The 7,499-nt window shown below is 56.4% G+C and overlaps 1 protein-coding gene across 1 annotated transcript in view; it reads right to left on the reverse strand.

Moving 5' to 3' along the window:
• The window catches only part of CASZ1 (castor zinc finger 1), a 122,547-nt gene that overhangs the window by 53,300 nt on the left and 61,748 nt on the right, over window positions 1-7,499 (reverse strand). The window lies entirely within an intron of this gene.

The following is a 7,499-nucleotide window of genomic DNA, read 5'->3' on the forward strand; positions in this document are numbered from 1 at the left end:
GGGGGGGTGCGGGAAGGGGGACGGGACGTGTGCGTCGGCCTCCCGCAGCTCTGCACGCCACCGCCTGCAGGTTCCAAGGAGAGCCAGGACCCCTGGCTTCCACCGATTGGGTTTGGCTGTGCCTTGAAATGGGCCCTGGTGCCCTCCCTACCGGGCTAACCCAGACCGACCGAGGCCCCTTACACATCCCTGCTCTCCTCCCGGGGCCTTTCTCCTCCTCCTCTGCTCCGCGGTTGGGCCGAGAGGGGCATCCAGCACCTCCTTCTTCCCTCACTCCGCTGGGAGACTTTACTCCGAGCGCCCACCACAGATCCATGCCATCACTTGGGCTTCCCTCCCGCCCTCTTGCCTGTGCCGTGCCTCATTAAGGATCTTGGCATGGAGGGAAGAGGCACCCTTGAACCAGGGAACGAGTGTCCCCCCACCTGTCCCTCTGGCAGTGGCCGCATTTCCTGTCTGCCAGCTCATCTCTGGACCAGGGTTCCCGTGCTCTCCTTGGCCCCCCTCCTTTTCCCCCAGAGAAAGCATTTTGGTGGGTCTCTGTCCCCAGACGTCCCTGCTATGGCCAAATATGTTCAAATTCCTTAAATTTTAGTGATCCAAGTTAGCCATTGGACTTGGGGGGCCTCAAGGAACGAGGCAGCCAGGTGAGCAGGAAATGGGCAGCTTTGCCAGTACAGTACCTAGATCTCACTGTCACTAGCTCTCCCTCTATCCCTTGTATCCCCATGCTGCCACCTTCCTCTCCTCCTGTTTCAGGGAAAGCCACACTGCCTCAAGTTAGGCGAGGGGAATAGACCCCGGGTTTTCTCTGGTCTTTGGGCAGGATTCAGCAAAATGGCACTGGCCTATTTCTGTAATATGTCTGTTTTGCAAAGGGAGAGGCTCAGGGAAACCTTGGGGCAAAGAAGTCAGAGAATAACCAATCTACTCGTTCTCCCACTTTCCCCTTATTTTTCTTTAGTCTTTTTTTTTTTTTTTTTTTAGTTCCAAATGGCAACACAGGGAGGAGGTTAGCATCTCTTCCCTATTTGACTATCCTCCCTGATGCCTTCTTGGCAACCCCCTTTCCTGGTTGCCACACGCAACCCTCTGCCCTTCAGGCCTGCCCTGTTCCTACGTAGGAGAAGTAGCTAGAGAGGCCCAGACGCTTTGTGGAGGGTCCCCTGACCCTAAAACCCTGCATAAGGGATCAGAGCTTAACCAAGCCATGTGCCACCCGGAGGCCAGGACAAGAGTTGGTACAGGGTAATCAGGCACAGAAGACCGTGAGCTCTGCTCCCCACGTGGGATGTCGGAGAGGGCGTCTCCATGCCCAGGACTCTGGAGTATACAGATGTCTCTGGCCGCTCTCCCCTACGACCCTCCGAAGCGAGGCTTACAGCCTTTGGCTGTAACAACAGGCAGCAATCCCAAACCCCAATCCTGAGTGTCTGCTCCCCGACCTGGGGCGTGGAAGGAAGCCTGAAGACATAAGAGTCACATATGAGTGGAAGGGTGATTTCTGGGTTTACGTGATGAAGCACGTATAGGGAGCCCCCTGCATATGTGACCCAAACGGCCTGCTGGCTGTCTCTGAATACCCTTCTGGGCTCCTGCTGATGGCGATGAGGGCATGGGAGGGCATGCCTTCCAGTTACCTAGACAAGGCCAACTGGACTGGCTGCACGGTGACTTCGGGGCCTCTGGTGGACAAAGGCTGGAGAACTGGCAGCGCACAGAGCCGACAGGGCCTGCCAGAGGGACCAGTCAGGCACAGTGGTGGAGGGAGGTGTGGGCTGCCGAAGAGCCTCTGTTCTGCCTCTGCGACAGCCGCAGGCAGCCACTAAGGCTTAAGGGGTCTTGCCCAAGAGTGGAGGGCAAGCCAGAGAGGCACAGAGAATTAGGCCATCTTGGCGTGTTATAATTTAAGAAAGTCTGAGAAGAAGGCTGAGGCGTCGAGGTCATGAGGTGTGAGTCAGAGACTGCCTAATGGAGGGGTCCCCAGATTTCTCTCTCTTTCTTTCTCCTTGGGTGTGTGCTCGGAGGAAGGGGAGAGGCCCAGAACTCTGGCATCTCTGAAGCTATGGCCCATTTTTGCCTTGAGGACCCTGATGTGGTGACACCTCTTAGACCCTGAGGCCAGGCCACAGTGAGGACATTTGTGTCTGGGACTCAGGGCACGGAAAGCCCAATGCCTCAATTCCTCCCAATCTCGAGGCCCTGGGCCCAGAGACACCAGTTCCTCCTTACGCACCCCATCCCATCCCCAAGAGAAAATGTGCAGCTGTGCAGAGCAATCCCGGCCACCGGGCCCCTCACACGGGTCCAGGGAAAACCATCAACTCTCCCCAGGCCAGCTTCCATGGTTGGCTCCCGGTCCCCTCACACCCTCAGAGTGTGCCCACTCATTCTCTCTCCCTCCCGAGCCCGGGGCCTTCTCACTCACCAGCCTGTTTACACACCAGGTATCTCAGGCTTTATCTGCTCTCATTCTGAATTTGTAACTTTCACATAAACTTGAACAAAGCTCCTTTTGTTCCTGCACCCCACCCCAGGATCCCAATAAACTGGTTCCCTCTGAGGCGACTGGGCCAGGGCACAGAAGCCTTGGCCAAAGGACTGTGTGTGCATGTGAACAAGCATGTTCGCACCTGCGAGGGAGTCCGTGTGTTTGCGTGTGAGTGCACTGCTTGGGCTGACAGAGGGAGGGTGTCGGGGAGAGCGTCAAGTGAGCAAAGTGTGGACAGGAAGCACGGTAGCACGGGGACGGTCTGCCAGGGCGCAAGAGGCTGTGGGCCAGGGACGGCTGGGTGTCTGGGCAGGGGGCACACAGGGACGGAGAAGGTACAAAGGGCAGAGAGGAGCAGGGAAGTGGGTGGTGGAGTGAGGGGCTGAGGCCAGGCTCAGGCTAAGTATAAGGCAGATACAGGGATCGCATTATGGCCATGTAGGGGCTGGCACAGCCGCACGCTCGGCCCCATAATCCTGTTAGCCAGCAATCTCCATTCCGAAAGAGCTTCATTTCTTTGTGAATATTTGTAAACTAGATATCTAATGGAAAATTATAGGAAAATTATAGTGAAATTCATGACGGAGAAATCCGATTATCCCTAATTCAATTATGCCATCTTAGCCCACACAGCACATTTCCCATTTTTTTCCCATAAATACCGATGCCAGGGGTCCCGGTAATCAAATAAAATTGAAAATCATCTTCCCATTAAATTCAATTAGCTGCAATTTCTAAAGCCTATCAGAGATTTTAATTACTAAATTATAAAATTCTCCAATGCTAAATTGAAACCAAAAAAATTGCACATCCTTATATTTCAGAGAAAAAAAAAAAAGGGCCAGCAAAATCCTTGAAAAAAATGCCCTCCTTTCTGTACCAGCACCAAAGCGGGTTCCCTACCTGGAGGGACCTCGCATCGCTGCCTACTTGCCCAGTTGGGGTTGAAGCCAGGGGCACGGAGGAGAGGTCTCTGCCAGGGGAGGGGCTGAGCCATATTCATTTAGCAGAGGGGCAAACCACACCTCCAACCCTCAGCTTCGGCTTGGCTGGCCCCTAGAGAGGACTTGCCTTCCCCACTGGCTGTCCCAGCTCCCGAGATACTCTCAACTCTGTCCCTCCACGGAGAGGTCTAGAACTGCCACCTTCTTGGCCCACGGACAGGGCTCAGGCTCAGGTCGGAGCTTGGCCTCAGGGCCCTGCAGGGTTCTAGGGCGGCAGGCCAGAAGCAGCGCGGGGTTCCCTAAACATGCTGTGGGGCACCCAGATGGCCTGGGCTGGGTCAGAGGTGGGGGTGGGACGGAGGCCAGTGCTGAAGGTAGACAGCTATCGTGGGATGGTTCTGTGGCCCCAAGTCTCCTCCAGAGCCTTCCCAAGGCCCATGGGTTCTGGCAGCATAGCCGCCTCCTAGGAGAGCAGGTGGTGGCCATGGCCCAAAGCTGGCCTCTCCTCCACTTGCAGCTCATTCTCTGTTCTCGCCCTCTTCTGGAAGGTGGACAGCCCTGAACTGGCCAAGGGGCATGCCCTGGCCCCATGGTAGCCCTCGCTTTTTCACCGTTTCTCCTTTTAGGAAAGTGCTGGCCACCACCCCAACGGTAGCCCTCCTCTCTCTCCCCCCCAGGCCACTTACCCAGCTCTAAAGGCTGCTCTAGAAGTCAGAAGAGCCTGGGGACGTGGCATCGGTGGGCGGCATAAAGTGACCCTGGGTCTGACCCCCCAGGTGCGTGGCTGGGTGGGCGGCTGAGGGGCCGGGCGGTTCCTGGGCAGCCAAGTTGCCGGCAGCCCAGCACCCAGGGAGCAGGGAGCAGGGAGCAGGTTTAATTTGCCAGGCAGTCAGGAGTGCCAGCAGGGGAGGCACCCGCAAACAAAACAAAAACAAAAAAGTTAATTATCTTTGGCTTTTTCTTAATAAATATCCAAACTGGCCCGGCCGGATCCTCCGCTTTAGAGGGAGAGAGAAGAAGGAGGAAAAAACCCCAAACCAAATCCAACAGACTCATTCTCTGGTCTACCTTTCCCTTTGTGTCTCCTCCTGTATTCATCTCTTATCAGAGGCAGGACGAGTTTCAGATTAATGCCCGAATTTTGCAAGTCAAGAGTATGGCCACAAAAAAAAAAAAATTTTTTTTTTTTTGGAGTTTTGGGGTGGGACAGCAGGGGTGTAAAGAAGAAAGAGGTAGGTGGGAAGGACAGGATAGAAGCAAAGGAGAGAGTGAGAGTCGGATGGAAAGAGAGTTAAGTGTGATGTGGGTGCTGAGCTTCTCGAGTTCCCCTGTGGGCACCGCACGGCCTAGCCGGTGGCCCCAACCCGGGCGGGACCTGTTCAGGAATGTTGTGTTGGCATCGGATTTTAGTTATGATCAGCTACAGGTGATGTGGAGATTTCTCCTTTTAAAACTCTGAAACCACCGAAGCCTCACTGGCCACTCGAGCTCCCCTGTTGCTGCTGGATCCTGTGCCAACCCTCCCTTCCAGGAGCTGGGCTGGGGAAGAGAAGGTGCTAGAGGAGGGGACGTTGGCTGTCCTTCCGCGGGGTGTGAGATTTTTCTGTATGGGCTCGCAAGTGTACCTAGGGAGAGAGATGCGTGTTGCCACCTGGGCCTACGTGTTTGGCTGGTGCTCGTACACGCCTGAGCCGGGGCTGTTAGAAACGCGCGGCAGGGCACGTGGGGGTGGGGGCGGCCGGGGCAGCCAGGACATCGGGCAGACAGACAGTGCCTCAAGGAGCACTGACTCTGGAGTCCCACTACCTGGGTTCAATCCCAGCTCCCTCCCTCACTGGCTGTGCCACCTTGACCAAGTCACAGACCCTCTCTGAGCCTCCATTTTCTCAGCATCAAAGAGAACAATTAGTGCTTGCCTAGGGCTGGGGGTCAAGGAGGAATGTGGAGTGACTGTTAATGAGTATGGGGTTTCTTTCTGGAGTGGTGGAAATAGTCTAAAATTAGATGGTGATCACACGATATTGGTAATATACTAAAAAACCACTGAATTGTACACTTGGCATGTAAACTACAGCTCAGAGAAGTGGATTATAAGAAAGTGGGGATGAAATGGGAGGAAGAAAAACAGCACTTACTACACAGAGTGGTGGTATAGGGCACAGCACATAGCTTGGCACAGAGTAAGCGCTCAGTAAGGACTAGTGAGCAGAGACGAACACGGACCCGGCCGGATGGGCTGGCATCCTGGGCCCTGGGCTGGGTGCCCACAGATGTCTCCCTGGGTCCCCAGTGCTGGGCCAGCAGGTCGTTAGGCAAGCTGAGCTGCCCCCCATATGTGGATGGGGTCCCGGGTGGCTGTTCCCTGGCAGGGATGGGAGAGGGCATGGCCCTCCTCCCGCCTCTATGCCTGGGTCCCTGGAGAGGGGGTTGCCCACCGTGGCAGGCAGACTCTGCCGTTCGCTCCCCTCGTCTCCCAGAGCACTCATCTTTTCCATGTGCAGCAGACCGTGAATTCACCTTCATACTAGTTACAGGGTTATTTAGCTTCTCCTGACACTGACAATCACCAAACTTTAATTCGATGCTTGGCTTCTCCCTGCTGTGCCCTCTGCCCACCCCCAAAATCCCTGGGAGAGGGTGGGAAGGACCTAGTCTGGCCCCCTGTTGCCAAAGCTTGCCCTTCGGAGTGATGGAGTGACGGCAGGAGGGGGGTGCTGGGAAGGAGAAGATGATGGGCAGAGGGTGGGGGCGGGGTGGGGGGGGACAGCGCGGGAGAGAGGAAGTACATCAGGGCTAAGGGGAGCTTCTGTCCCACTCCTCCGGCCTGACACTAATGTATTCAACCCGGCGTCCAGCCTATTGTGAATGAAGATTCGGCTGACCAGGCTTTGGGTCTGAGGGCTGGCAGCCCCAGCCAGGACCTACGAGGCCGGGGCTCGCTGAGCTCCCAGGGCCAGGCAGCCGGCACGGACTGGCTCCTTTGCCTGATTGCTGGACCAGGAGGTGCCCGTCCGAGAACCCACCTGAGGGAGCCCGTTCTCACTAACCTGAGAAGCCAGCTTTCATTTTCTCCTGCCTCCCCCATGCCAGGTCTCCTGTGAGGCTCAGCCAGCCTGCCTTGCAGAGGCTCCTCTCTGGCTTATTGCTCTGCTGCCTGTATCCCCTCCCTCTGCCTCCTGAAGTGGTCACCATCATCTTTCCCCAAAGCCTCCGAGGCAAGCAAAGGAATGACGGTTTGCTCTGAGATCCATCTGGTGGAACCAGGGGTCTCTCTTATTCCCCAAATCCAAGCTGGCCCCGTCAGCCACTCCTTAGTGAGAGTCCCAGGAGCAAACAGCCGAGCCGAGAGGATCCTCCAAGACCAGAGGCCCGGTGAAGGACCCAGGCCAGGAGGCTAGGAGAAGCAGAGGCAGAGCAGGGGCAGAGCTGGGAGGAGGGGAGGTGCAGGGAAATCCCTGGGGGGATAGGGGGGTCCAAGCTGTGTCTGCTTCCACCCACCCTCATTCCCCTGCCCCACCCCTGCTGAGGCGGGGGGAAGTGGCCGTGATGGCTGGGGCAAGAGAGATGTCACCCCGCCAATGGCAGAGAAGGGAGAAGGGGCTTGTTGACTGCAAACTGTCCATTATGGCTCAGATTATAAGCATATTGCGCAGGGCTCTCTGCACGATGCCGAGGAATCCAATACGCTGAAAGGTTAATGCAATCAATTAGGGTGACAAGGAAGTAAAGTAAAGCCTTCGGAGTAGATGAAAAGGAGAGAGAGAGAGAGGGAGGGGGAGAGAGCGTGTGCGCGCCGTGGAGTTGGGGGTGGCAGTATGGGTGGTGGGAAGGCCAGGAGGAAGAGAAACTAGTGGGATGCTGGGAGGGGGACACAGATACACAAAAGGCCAGGAGCGCAAGGAAAGAGGGCAGTAAGAGAGCCGGCAGCAGAAGCAGCAGGAGTGGGAGCCAGTGGACAGAGATCTGGCCTCAGACCTCCAACTGCTGCCCAGCTTCATCTTCCCTCCCCCTCCCCCAGCCTCCGCCTTCCCACCCTCCACTTTTGTGCACCTGTGTCCCCCTCC

Source organism: Neomonachus schauinslandi, chromosome 4, assembly GCF_002201575.2.
Source record: "Neomonachus schauinslandi chromosome 4, ASM220157v2, whole genome shotgun sequence".
NCBI classification, from domain to species: Eukaryota; Metazoa; Chordata; class Mammalia; order Carnivora; family Phocidae; genus Neomonachus; species Neomonachus schauinslandi.